Below are 14,376 nucleotides of genomic sequence, written 5' to 3'. Positions count from 1 at the left end.
ACAGCTACACAGTGTTAATAGGTTCTGTACATTTGAAAATCTGCAAAGCTCTTATGCTCTCCTTCATTGGCTTTTTAAAAATAATATTTGCAAATTAGGGAATTTTCCCAGATACGCCGGGGTATAAAAATGTTGGAGCATTCTGATCTGATAGGAGATTTTTATCAAGCACCCAGGAAATCACTAATACAAAGTTTTTAACAGAATTTTTGCCATAGAAGCTTGCATTGAAATGGAGCAATCTCAGTAAACATTACTCCTTTAGAAATAACTGCGGAATTAGATATGATGGAGAGATCAGCTCACTCCATGAACTTAAAACTACAACAATTTAGAACAGTCTGTATGTTCTACTACACACCTGGTAGAATAGCTAAAAGGGCAGGCAATAATGAGGGCAATAGAGAGGAGACAAGCAAGTGCCCTAAATGCGGACTAAAGGCAGCTAAATTGTTACATATGTTTGTTACTTGCTCAGAACTGAGGAAGTAGTGGGAGGATGTGAGTAATTATATCAGGTTTGACCTTGGCTTAGAGCTGCAATAAACAAATAAAATGATTACACTCTATGATAAAATTGACCAAACATGAGGTAGGCTTAACTGGGATGCAACTGAGGGGTCTCTATATGAAGTAGCTTGATTGATTTATTTCACTCACCCTATAACGAAATAAGGACTGTAATAATGTATTTGATTGTATAACTTGGTGATATATGTATGTACTATACCTAATTTATTTGTATTTTGGAAATCCCTTTTTCTTTGTTTGTCTTTCGGATCAGTTTGTCATTTAAAAGTATAAAAGAAAAAGAGATTTACAAGAGACCTATTGCTAAATTGGAGGAGGATGTGGCGTGGGGGATCCGCCTGCCTCTCTCGTTGGTAGGACGTATCTCTTTAATGAAAATGATTTTCCTCCCTAGATTTTTGTTCTTGTTTCTGAATATCCTGATGATTCTCCCTGGTCGGACACTTGCAGTTCTCCGTTCTTTACTTATTAAACTTACCTGTGCAGGGACAAACCTGCAGGTTAAGTGGGACACACTAACTTTGCCCTACTGGATGGGCGGGCTTAATGCCCCAGATTTGGAGCTGTACTACAGAGTAGCACAATGTTCACATGCTGGCTACTGGATCCATGAACCAGAGAACTTGCCACATCTACATATTGAGGTTGTTTCCGCCAACCTTTACACTCTCCCCCAGATGCTATTCCAGACACCTGACAGAAGGACGGGTGTGTTGGACTCCATAAACACTACTGTCCATGCTTGGTGTAACCTGTTAAACCGATAGGCGGGTGCCCTATTATACTCGCCCCTGATCCCGATTAGGCATCTTGCGGATGGGCAACCTTTTTCAGGATGGGATAGCACGCAAGTGGGAAGTCATGATAATAGGAGAGCATGTTCCCTCCCCCCTAGAGCAATATAATTTTCATAGAACCAGGCATGCACTGCGAGAACTCCTCTGGGAGGATATGCAGGAAACCATGGAGATCCCATGACTCCCATGACTCTCCTGCATCTTGCATCCTATGTTTTACGCCTCCCACTGAGATTGTTACTGTTATATATAACCTGACACAGGAAACCAGGGAACCGATACAGAATAAGCCCCAGCAAGCCTGGCAGAGTGACCTAGGTACGATTATTGACGATAGTGCCTGGCGATATTGCTGTGAACTAACTAAGCGCATCTTGCTAAATGGTAAACACTGACTGATCCATTTTAAATATCTTAATAGGGTTTACTACACCCTAGAAAGTCTGATGCGATATGACCTAAGAAAGTTGGCTGCATGCCCTCGCTGCGGGGAGGAGGAGGTACGGTTTCTGAATATTGCCTGGCTGTGCCCCCGGATTGCTGGATTCTGGGACAAGGTCTTCCGCACGATAAACAAGATCACACGTCTTACGCTGACATCAGACTCACTGCTTGTGCTCCTGGGGTACAGTCAGAACATATGCAAACTGTCCAGATGACTGGTGAATATAGGACTACTTCTCGCTAAACCTAGGGTCTCCATATGCTGGGGCTCTGGCCCTGTCCCGACTATAGCTGAATGGGAGAAAGATATGCTCTATTGCAACACACAATTGGATACTTATAGTAAAATCCTCCCCCCGCAGAGCCGACCCAAAAGTTTTTGTGGATTATATCAACAATACCTGGTGGGGAAAGAAACTGGAGAGCCTGAGGGATGCTAGAACTATTAAGGGCTGATATATGGGCAACCCACCTGAGACTGGGCAGGTATTAGTTGCTGTCTAGGAGGGCTGTTTAAATTAATTCAATATGACTGTACACGCTTGAGATCTGCATTGTATTAACAAACTATCTGTTATCAATCACTGGTATTATTTGCTCTGTTTAGCGTATACGACTGTATCATAGGAGAATACCGCTGACCTGATCAGCTAACTCACAATGTAATTATGTACTGTGTTGCGTTACCATATGTACTTGCAAAAGTCTTAAATAAAGCATTAACAAAATAAAAATAGGAGGAGCGCCAAGACGCACCCCTGCTTAACCCCTCGGAGGAGATTTAAGTATTCTGTACACACCAAACTTGTCCAGACCTAACAGCATCAGCTATATCGGTGTGAAAAGTGTGTAGAAAGTCCGACCGGGTTTGGGACAATCCTGAGTCAGCCAGTAAGATCCCCATCTTAGACATATTAACTCAGTCAAAAGCACTACTTAGGTCCATAAACACTAAATAAATAGTACTTTGCTTCGCCACCACATATTTGCCAATCAGCAGTTTGACATTGTCATTGATCCATTGTGCCCCTACCCTCCCTGAACATGTACTGGACAGGAAAAAATGTGTTATTAAGCTGTGTCCACTCTTCTATGTGATTCAGTATAATTCTACCTGCCACTTTCATAATCCAGTTTAAAAAAGGAATGGGCCTAAGTAATACCTTCTGCAGCAGCTGCATTCAGAACATTGGTGATTAGTGGGGCCAAAAGTGAATATTTGTCTTACATAATTCCATAGGGGCCCCATCGGGCTCGGGGTCCTTGTTACCAGGACTAATCCAGAGAGCTTCACTGACCACTTCCATCTAAAACCTAATGTGTATGGGGAACTTAGGTATTACCTCACCACAATCTAGTGACTTGCCTAATCGTATGGAATAGATTGTAGTAAAATGAGTCAACCACTTCTCTGGGGATATGTGCGTATCTATATCCTCAAGGACATCTAGGAACTGTTTTTTGCACTCAACTTACTCCCAGAACCCCCTGAAATCACCCACAACACAGGCGTGCATTAACAATTCCCATGCCTCTTCCTTCAGGATTTGATTCCTTTCCCTGGTGGCTAAGCTATAATTAGCTCTATCAAGGTAAATATCTTCTTGGATTTGTGGCCGGGCATTAAGGGCCTCTCTAACCCATCTATTTGAACCCTGCAGTTAAGATCAAACCACCCTGTTTTACCTGGTCTTCTAGAAGCAGAAAGACCTTGAATGATTGGATTGGCGGAATGTTAAAGTCCTCTAAAACTACTCTCATGCTCACCTTATTTTGTGAATTCTTTCTGGAATTGAGTGCTATTTTAAAGGGCTGGATTACAGTACAGCGGCAAGTTGCAGTTTCCCTATCAGGCCAGGAGCACTTGGTCCCTGATGGGCTTGGACTGTGGCATGAGCATATTTCATTCCTTCCCTGGCATTTCATTGGGATGTGTGTGCCAGGGAGTAACTTGGCTTGGTTCCTGGTGAAGGCTCATCTGGGATGGTGTCTGCATGTGGGGGACAACCCTGGGAGGTCACACATGCACTGTTCTTGCTCTTTTCTCTCTGTGAACAAGTGTGTAGGACGAGAAAGTATTCACAGAAAAGAAAATACATTTGTGCAGAGAGGCTGTTTTCTGGTCATTTCAGCTTTTTTTGGAGTGTTGGGCTGTCTTTTGTGGCTGCACACTGTGGGCATTCTCAGAATAGGAGGCATGTGGCGTCCTCTTCTTATTCTTCTTCACCTAATTCAGCTCCCTCTCATCCTCCCAAGAAGTCTGTCAGAGAGGGGAAGTAGGAAAGACTGAAACAAATTATAAAGGAGACTTTGTTGGTTAATGTTGTTGAGGCCCCTAGGAAGTCTGTGTATGGGGAATTGTCTTCTGATGTTTCTTTCCGGTCAGCGGAGGAGCAGGGTCAGATGATTAATGATCAAAAGTGAAAATATATCGGAAAGGATTTTCTTCCTGAACTGTTGTCACTCTTGAAGCAAACATGGATTTTCCAATGGATGAGACACTTGAGCCCTTTTCCTCTTCTGATGGTGGTTTGCTGAGACAATTCCAGAGTCTCTTACAAATGGATTTGCCAGTACCCTCTGATATCATAGAAGTCCTGGGAAGGGAATGGAAGGAGCCTGATAAAAATTTACCCCTTCACAGAAATGCAGAAAGTTCTTCCTGACTGTGTTCCTATTGATTCTTTTGTGGCCAGTCTTGTGGTGAGAACTTCTCTTAGGAAGGATTTGTAGATTTGAGATCAATCTGATAAGAGAATTGATTCAGCCTTGAAGGTTTATTCAGGGGCTGATGTGTCTCTCTCGCTAGTATTTATGAGACATATGTCACACAGTCCTTGAATTCGGATTTTGTGCAATTGTTCATGGCTGTAGAACAGTGGTATTCAAACTTTGTTACACTGGGCCTCCTAGAGAAATGGGGGAGTCAGGCCTGCCCTGACCGAAAGAGTGGATTGAGACAGGGGTAAGGAGGCTAATAAACATGGCTGGATTTATAGTTTGTGAAACCTTTAAAACTGAGGTATAAGAGTGGGGCAAGCACCCATCGTTCTTCAGACCCCTGCCTGTGCATATCCCACAGGTAACTGGACGGCACATTGTTTTCTATGAGGTTGGTGGTTTTTTATGTTACAAAACTTAGAAAGTGCACGCGTGCTGTGAGTGTAGAATCTTGGCACTGAAGTCTATTAGAAATTTATAATAAACAGACATTGGGGAGCAGTATTTGCAAATAGCAGCACAACTTTCAAATAGAAAAGGCTATTTACAAAGCCTTTGTAAATCTGAAATAATCGTTGTTTAATTATATAAATAAGGGCTTGATATTGCCTGCCTCTTGTTTTACACAAAAGGTGGATTTTGGAACGATGCGCTTTGGGTAGGCAGGAGCCCCTTTGCTTAGGGGCCCTGGAATGTAGTACGGCAGCACTCCTCACTCCTTGGAAAAAATGTAGCACTCGTGAGGCGCAAAGTCCAAATTTAGAGAGGCAGAGTGGGGCACAGACAGGCGAGCACGTACGGACTCTCAGGAAGCAGCACAGTTCCCACGGCGGTTCCTCCTTGCCCAGCAGTTCTTCCAGCCTCAAACAGGCACAGGTCAGCACACCTCATGGGGTCACAGCCCCAGTACTTATACCCCATATGTCTTTGTTCTCTCCCACTGGCACAGGTCTAGACTTGGTCCAAACCAGTTCTGGGGGGCACTCCAACCTTTGTTTACAGAGCCCAAACACCCTCATTGTCAGAGTAGGTCCTGGCCCCAGACACACCACAGGGGGGCGGAGCCAGCATTGTACAAGGCAGGCACAGACCTATTCAGAGTCAGGGACTAATCATCCCACTACTCCAAATGCAGATCTGCCTACTCAGCCTAGCGCTGACTCACCCAGCCCCTCTGGAGCCACACACCTCACCAGCCCCTGTCACTCCGGAGCCAGACACACAACCAACATCAGGCAGGTACAAAGACACATAGCACACAGAAATGCCCACTTCTAAAAGTGGCATTTCTAAAATAGTGATAATAAATCTGCGCATACCATTACACAGCATTTCTTACCACTTTTCCTAACATGCCAAACTTGACCACGCTACTCCTCTCATATCAGGAATTACCACTGATACATTTATCAGAGAATCCCCAATGCATCCTTTGAGAGGGCAGCCTCACAGTAGTGAGAAACCAAAATTACTGTTTGTCACTACCAGGACATGCCACACAGTTAAGGCACATGTCCTACCTTTTACATGCAATGCACCCTGCCCATAGGGCTAGCTAGAGCCTACCTTAGGGGTGACTGAACTGTAGTAAAAGGGGGGTCACAGACGTGGCACCCACTTTAGGTGCTGTGACACAGCAGCAGTAAACTGCGCGCGCAGGCCCTGAGACAGGTTTGAAAGGCTACTTTGGTGGGTGGTGCAATCAGCGCTGCAAGCCCACCAGTAGCATTTAATTTACTGGCCCTGGGTATCTGAGATACCACTTTACATGTGACTGATAGGTAAATTAAATACGCCAATCAGGTGTAGGCCAATCTTACCCTATTTTAACATAGAGAGCACATGATACAGTGTCCAGAGTCCTAAAACCACCAACACCACATCAGAAAAAAAGACCAGGAGGAAGGCAAAAAAGTTCAGGGATGACCCTGCAAAAAGGGCCAAGTCCAACAGACACTTCTGGAGAGCAGGAGATCCTCTAACAGGAGAGAGCTCACTGCTGTGATGAGGGCGGTGATGCATTTTCAGGAGACTCTCAGAGGTCACTACCCATTGGTCAGATCAGACAACCTGGTGGAAGTGGCCTATGTGAACAAACTTAGGGGGGGAACCAAGTCAAGCTCTCTGAATCTGATGATACTGAAATTACTGCTCTGGGCAGAATGTCACAAACTCTCTCTAGCAGCAGTCCATTTAAGAGGTCCGGATTCCCTGAGTCGAGTTTACTCGTCGTGTTTGGTGATGTCCTTGTCAGTCTCCATTTTTCAGAAAGTGTGCATGAGGTTTGGGATTCTTCTCCCAGATCTTTTTCCCTCACAGATCAATGCTCATATTCTGAGGTTTTCTGCCAGGTCCCCATACTAGGGTGCATGGATGGGTAGAAGCTCTCACAATGTAATGGACAAACTAACTTTTGTATGCTTTTCCCACCATCCCTCTAATTCCTGGAGAAGGCTTCAAGGGGAGGACAGGGTGATGCTGATAGTAGTTCCATTTCGGCCAAGAAGATCATGTTTTGCGGTTTACAGGTACCTAGCAATTCAGAAGCCACGGCTAGTCCTTTTTCTTCCATCTTCTTTGAGATTTTCTTACATGATTGTCTCCCAGCAACTTCAGGCTTGTAGGCTTGGAAAAGGAGAGGAGGGGTTGTCAACACAAGGGGTTTAGCAGTCGTCCTTCCACATTGAGATCTTATGGAAGGCATTGGTCTAATTTTCAGAAGTGGTGTTCCCTGCTTTCTATCTCTCCAGTTGCTTGTTCCTTTCCTGATGTTCTTTAATTTGTTTGTCTGTCTGCCAGTTTCCATTTTGCATTCTCAATGGGCAGCAGTGAAGGCCTTCAGAGATCCATGGGGGAATCTGAAGGACATAGATGATTTGGTTTCTCGTCTGTGGTAAAACCATTGTTAACTCTTTGGGATTTACCATTGGTCTTGAAAGCTCTGAATTCTTTCCCTTTTGAGCTCCTGGAGCAGGCTGACATTAGGTTTGAGACCTTGAAGTTAGTGTCTTTGGTGGCAGTCACATCAGCCCAGAGAATTGGAGAGATTGCAGATCTTATGGCTAAGGAGCCTTTTTTCAACTTTTTTGAGGATGGCATTATACTTAAACAGGATTCCTCTTTTGTCCCTAAAGTGGCCTCTGCTTCTCACAGTGCTCAAGAGGTGGTTCTTTTGGCTCTTTTGGATATAGTTGATCCAGAACAGGGAAGTTATACAATGTTATCTACATGACCACATGTTCTTGTGGTCTGAAGTATATTGGTATGATAATCAGGAAAATATGGAGTATCATAACACGATCAGGTGTCGCCACAATACAACAAGAATGACAAATCACTTTTTGTCTGTGGGTTACACAGTGAGAATGATATAAGGTGAACAATAATAGAAAAAGTGACAGAAATTCAAAAACTACAGCTTCGACTGAGAGCGATCAAAGATGAGTGTGTACACTGAACACCCATACAAATGATTAAACAACGAGATTCCTTGGAATCTCATTAACACACTACAAAAATAAGTCAGTGGGAATTATCAGTCCCCAGAAGGGAAGAGTGTAATGGAAAGGAATATGCTCTGCTTTATCATCTAGTATACTGATGGGTCTAAACAATATCGATGTAACCCATTAGTCATTGGGGTTCAGTAGGTATCCATATGAGTGTCATTATGATTGTCTTGCCTTTTTATTGCAACATAGATCATATTATGTTCCAAATAGGGGTGGCTGTAACTCACATAATTCAGTGTACCGTAATCATTTGTAATTGCCTAAATATTCTGTGAGATTACGCTTGAATTATGCGAGTAGAGTAACTCTGCGTTTAGTGCTATTTCTTAGTGCAAAAATGCCTTCTCATGTCCAAAATGGACACAAGGATGCATTTTGCACTAAGAAACAGTGCTAAATGTATTACAAAATGAATACCAAATGTGAGCTGTTACTCGTGCTAGTTAAGTGTGCTCTCACATTAGGATATTTTCCATCAGATTACTTTTAAGTATGTGAGGAGCAGTAATCCCGTAAATATTGGTATTTCCAAGTCAAAGAGTAATGAAGAATTACTGAAATTATTGCAATTACTCTGGCATAATTGAAACTCACCCCAGACCTATTTCCAAGCTATGATAGTTAACATGGTGACAGTTATGACACACAAAGGTCTGACTTAAAATAACTGGGAGCAAAGCAGACATTAATCAAACAATACTCATGCAACATGTTCATTTCTGAAAGAATTCGTTAAGTATTCTTAAGTTTTAAAAGCAAGTATGAAATAGGAAAACAAATGTTAAATTATTTTAGTATATATTTGGAACAGAAACAATATTATTGGTAAATGCAAAACAGAGACAACAAAGTGGTGCCCTCACAACCAAGAAACACAAAAAGAGAACTACAATTCCCATAATTCTAGTGAGCCATGTGTGATACGTCACATGCCTCCAGAGTGCTCCTAATGCTGATGGATTTACATGCATAAATACAGCATGATGTGAACATGGTAAAATCAGCATTGGTGGAGCGATGGAAAATATAGGAACAACAGTGGCACAATATCCTTTGTGTGGTAAGAGATGACAAGCTTGGATGACTCACTAGTACGACAGTAAAATGGGGCATCAATAATATTCACTGCTGAACTTGATACTCACTAGAGTGTGACAACAGGGACGTGACCCACCAGCCTGTATATGGTATTAGTATGCACCAGTTAGGGTGAGATCCTGAGTCAATATTGGAAGTGAGGGTCCTTATCGCTTATCGCCACCACCAAATGCTGGAAGCGGGAGTCCCTGACCCCTCGCTTCAACGTTAGGCTAAGTAAGGACACCGTCTGAGATAGCCCTGCTCACCCCCTTAGTAGCTTGGCACGAGCAGCCAGGCTTTTCTCCAAGGCACGTGTGTTCAGTATGTGCAACCACGCTCACAGTCACCCCACGATGTCACCACAAATAGACTCCACACTAGTTTTAATAATATGAGTATAATCTTCATATAAGCAATTAAACGATATGCCCTCACGATACAAAATCAACAGATAAGAATGGGTAGTATTCTTTCTGGTGGGTTGATAGTTTCTAATCCCAACCACCGCTTCTAACCAACAGTTAAGCTCACTTCTAACCGTTTTCAAAAGATTAGGCCAGTCGTATTGCTAGAATCACACGCTGCAAAAGGAAACAAATACTGCAATGCGTAACGATATTCTCTTATACAGTGCAACAGAGAAATAATGCCATATGTAGCGCCACAGTCATGTACTTTGCAATTGAAGGAATAATGCAATGTGTATCAACACCAGCATGCCCTGTACCAGGAAGAAACAAAGCAATGCGTCACACTACAATCCTGCACGGAGCAATGAAGAAATAATACACTGCGCCACGTTATACTCAGATACTATGGACTGAAGAAATAATGCAATGCGCCACATTACAATCAGGTAATATGCAAGGGAAAAATAACGCAGTGCGTAGCGCACCAAGCATGTAGTTCGTCAGGCTCAAATGAAGTCAGGCGTCATACAACAGTTCGATAGTTCGTTAGCAACAATAATGCAAACTGTAGTATGACAGTGTTACGTGCTCCGTTAACAGTGCACCCATTATGGATCAAATCATGACACAAAAGTACTGCTTCCCACTCTGGCCCCTGCACTGCCCCTCCTTGGGTCAGCACGGGCCGGGATCCGAGCCGATGCAACGGCTCGCGCAGCTGACTGAACCAGTAGGCCGAGAGAGTGTCCCTCCGGTCCCGCACCCCACCCCAGGTATTGATCCAAGTTACCTGGGGGGGCGATCCCACTCTCCTCCACGGCGTCAGCGACTTGGACCTTGATCCAGAACTCCGTCACAGGGTACAGCAGACTCGGGCCGGTGGCTCAGCTCTTCCGTGGCTGCCTGTCCAGGCCGCTGCAGGTGACTCAAAGGGCCCAATGACTTGGCCCTCCTTCCAGTGGTCGCAGTCCCCACCGAGATCCGCCCTCAGCACTGTGAAGACTTTACTTCCAATTCGGTGCACCCCCTTAGTCCGGCACTCCTCACCAGTGCCTCAGGTTGCACTTCGACATGGACACCGCGCGTCCGAGACTCGCCTCTTCTCTGGTGCTCACGACGATCCAGCGCTCTTCACCAATGCTCCGCTTGCACCTAAACACACACCCTGCGCGTTCGAGTCTCTCCTTTCCTCCCGGAGCACACGATGTCCAGGCGCTCTTCAACAATGCCCTGGCTGCACCACGACACGCACTCTGTGCGTGCAAGTCTCACCTCTTCTCCCGGTGCACACTATGTCCAGGCACTCCTCACCAACGCCCTGGCTGCACCACAACACGCACGCAGCGCGTCCGAGACTCACTTCTTCTTTTGGTGCCTACGAGGCCCAGGTGCTCTTCACCAACACCAGGGCTGCACCACAACACGCATACTGCACGTCTGAGCCTCACCTCACCTCCCGGTGCACACCACGACCAGGCGCTCCTCACCAACGCCTTTGCCTGCACTTCGACACGCACCCAGCGCGTTCAAGACTTAGTGTACTCCTGCGTGCCCACGATCACATGGCACAATTTCTGATGGTCTCAAGCTATAAAAGCACGCGCACACCGCATTGCTTGGGACTTTTCTGGAAACATTTATGATCCTGTTTTTCCAAACAGGGAGCCAGCTCAACTCGGGCCCTTGAGGGTTACAAGACACAGCACAAAGCACAGTCTTCATCAAGCAGGAGGACCCAGCACCTCCAAGGACAGTCCCAACAGCCTCTCCCTTAGTTAGAACAGCAAACTGTAGACCAGCCCAAGATCACAAAGCAAGGATTGGTCTATCCACAGCAGTCTCTTCAGTTGCTCCTTCTTTAGCAGAGGTTCCTCTTGACCACAGAATTGGTCCAAGCCTTTACAGTCTGAATCCATATCTGTTTCAGTCCCCCCTTCAGGGGTTTCAACTCTCCTAGTTATACACCTTAATGTCTTTGAAGTTCGTATGTGCTCAGGGGTCCCTAAACCCTCCCTAAATCATTACAGGTTGTCTCCCTCCCAGTGTTACCTCTCTCCCTTTGATACTGGGGGTCTGGATCCTTAATCACTCAGCAGGAGATGGGTCAATTGGTTCACAGCACCAGCCCAGGCCTTTTCACCTCCTGGGCTTCTCCTCCCCCTACTCTCGTGATACAGGGCAACCTGGTGCCATCTTAACCCCTCCCTGGGTCAAGACCTCTCCCAGCTCCTCTCACCTTTCAGTTCCAGACAGACAATCCACATTTCAGAGACACACAGAAATGCTCAGAGCACAAAACTCAGCCACTTTTTAAAAGAGTGGTTTATGAACACACAGTGATAAAACCACCTTCACAGAAAGATGTGTTATAACACTGTGAGTTCATACATACTTAACTTCACCTCTCCATTATAAACTGACAGGAAACTTGGCTACCAAACACAACACCCAGCCTCCCCCATTCTGTCCTATGGGCAGAATGGTCTTTCAGCAGTGAAAAACGAAATGGAGAGTTTTTCACTGTCAGAACATAGCACACACCTCAGTATATGTTCTGCCTTTTGCTTACACTGTACCCTGCCCAGGGTTTACCTGGAACCTACCACCGGGGTGCCCAATGTGTATGCAAAAGAGAAAGTCAGGCCTGGTTGCACTTGTCAGGGCAACATGCTAACTTAGCATTCTGCACGCAGGCCCTACACTGAAGGCCTGAGTTCCCTTCTCTGCACGCCTTTGCATTACTAGCCCTTGCACACACAGTGCACATCACTAGGGACGTTTACTAGTAAGGCAAAAATACCAATCATGGCCAAGCAATCACCATTACATTTTAAAAAGGGAACTCTTGTACTTTGACACTGATCAGCAGTGGCAAAGTACCCAAAGCATCTAAATGGGCTATTCTAGGTTGGAAAACGGTCTAGGGAGAAAGCAAAAAGTTTAGGGAGCTTTATCCAAAAAAGGTGAAGTCTTACACAACCCCCTCCCAGACAAAAGCAAGGGTAGACCAATCATTACTTTGATGGACATCCCAGCTTCAGGCAATAGAAACAGGACACAGGCCCTCCCTCTACAACAGGGACACCCTCCTGTTCCTCGCCTTCCTACCCCCAGGGGGACTTCTTGATCACTACCCCCTGAGCCAACAATGCTGTTCCATGGACCCCTCCCTGCTAGGGGGACCCCTCCAGGGGTGCTGGACCCATGCTAATCCCTCCCTGTAGTGGTACCCTGGGGGGACCCATTGGTCAGGATACTACCTCCAATCATCCTGTCCTCTAGGTTAAGAGTGGGTCTACCTTGGTCACTCCTAGGGGACCCAGCCCTACTGGCTGGACACTGCCCCCCTGGTGTCCCCACTGGGGAACACCCTCCTCTCTTAACCTTCCATTTATTTTTCTGGGCCTGCCACTTAGGAATGGAACCCACAAACTTCAGGATGGCAGGAGCTCTGACTCCAGACTCCCCATGCCCTCCTGACGCTAGGTGTTCTTCCCCACACTGCTGGCAACCAGGCACGAGGCCTCCACCTGGGGGCTCTCCTATGACCCCCTTTAGTTTCCGGAGTGGTGCTGCTGATTCCTGGGGGTGCTGCTCACTCTGCCTCCCCCTCTTGGGAGACAAGGGGCTAGCCAGCAACCCCTCCTCCCTACTCTGGGATCTCCTCGCGCCACCTGGCCCTTCTTCCCTCTCTGGGGCCCCTTCAGGCCCCTGGACCCATGACCAGGGGTCGGGTTCTCGTGCAGGCTCCTGGGAAGCAAGGAGCCCACACCCTAACTCGGGGTGGCACAACCCTAGAAAATAATTTCTGAGCCTAGGCTCCCCTGAGGCCAAATCTAATAACCCCTCCAAATCATTTACCATGCTGACCACTATCCAATCTTCCAGTGCACGTTTGTAATCATCCACACTTGGCACTGGCTGTGCGCTGCCACCAATCACACTGAACTCTGCTTGTCTACCCTTCATGTCCAGTTCCCTCATGCTTAACTCATGAGCGAAGAGAAGTCGTTTCTCTTCCAACGCGAGAGCGTTCCTGCTCTCCTCTGCTTGAGTTTTAAATTTTAACACCTCCAACTCATGCAGCCTGACCCTTTGGTTTTCCTCCAACTCCTCTGGTGAAAAACTCCTCCCTGAATGGCTACTACCAGCCCCTGCGGCTGGTCCCTTCACTGCAAATCCTGCGGACCAAATACATTCCCTGGGTCATCCTCATCCACCTCACCATCACCTGTCTCCTGAGCCGCTTTGGCTTCCCACCAGGCCCTCAAGGCCACCTGCAGCTCCTCCTTCTTGGCGCTACCCTTCATGGGACATCCCAAAGCCCTGCAGAATTTCCTCAACTGATCAACCTTGTAGGTAAACAGTGGCTCAATGTCAAACTCTAATTCTGCAATCTCAGCCTCACCGACTATCTGGCTCTCCCCCTGAGACACGATGTGTGAATTAAAGTTTACTCAACAATAGAACCACCAAATCAAAAACAATATGTTGTTGCGTCCTGGTCTGCAATCAATTTATGATGAACACCAATTACTGTGAGTGATTTTGCACATACGCGTTTACTTTATATTAGGATCGAATCCCACCGCTCTGCCACCAAATGTTGGAAGTGGGGGGTGCTTATCACTTACCGCCACCACCAAATGCTGGAGGCGAGAGTCCCCGACCCCTCGCTTCAACATTAGGCTAAGTAAGGACACCATCTGAAATAGCCCTGCTCACCTCCTTAGTAGCTTGGCATGAGCAGCCAGGCTTATCTCCAAAGTATGAGTGTTCAGTATGTGCAACCACGCTCACAGTAACCCCTCGATGTCACCACAAATAGACTCCACAGGAGTTTTAATAAAATGAGTATAATCTTTATATAAGCAATTATAC

This window comes from Triturus cristatus, chromosome 3_2, assembly GCF_964204655.1.
Source record: "Triturus cristatus chromosome 3_2, aTriCri1.1, whole genome shotgun sequence".
In the NCBI taxonomy this organism is placed as follows: domain Eukaryota; kingdom Metazoa; phylum Chordata; class Amphibia; order Caudata; family Salamandridae; genus Triturus; species Triturus cristatus.
This window is presented reverse-complemented; position numbering follows the sequence as displayed.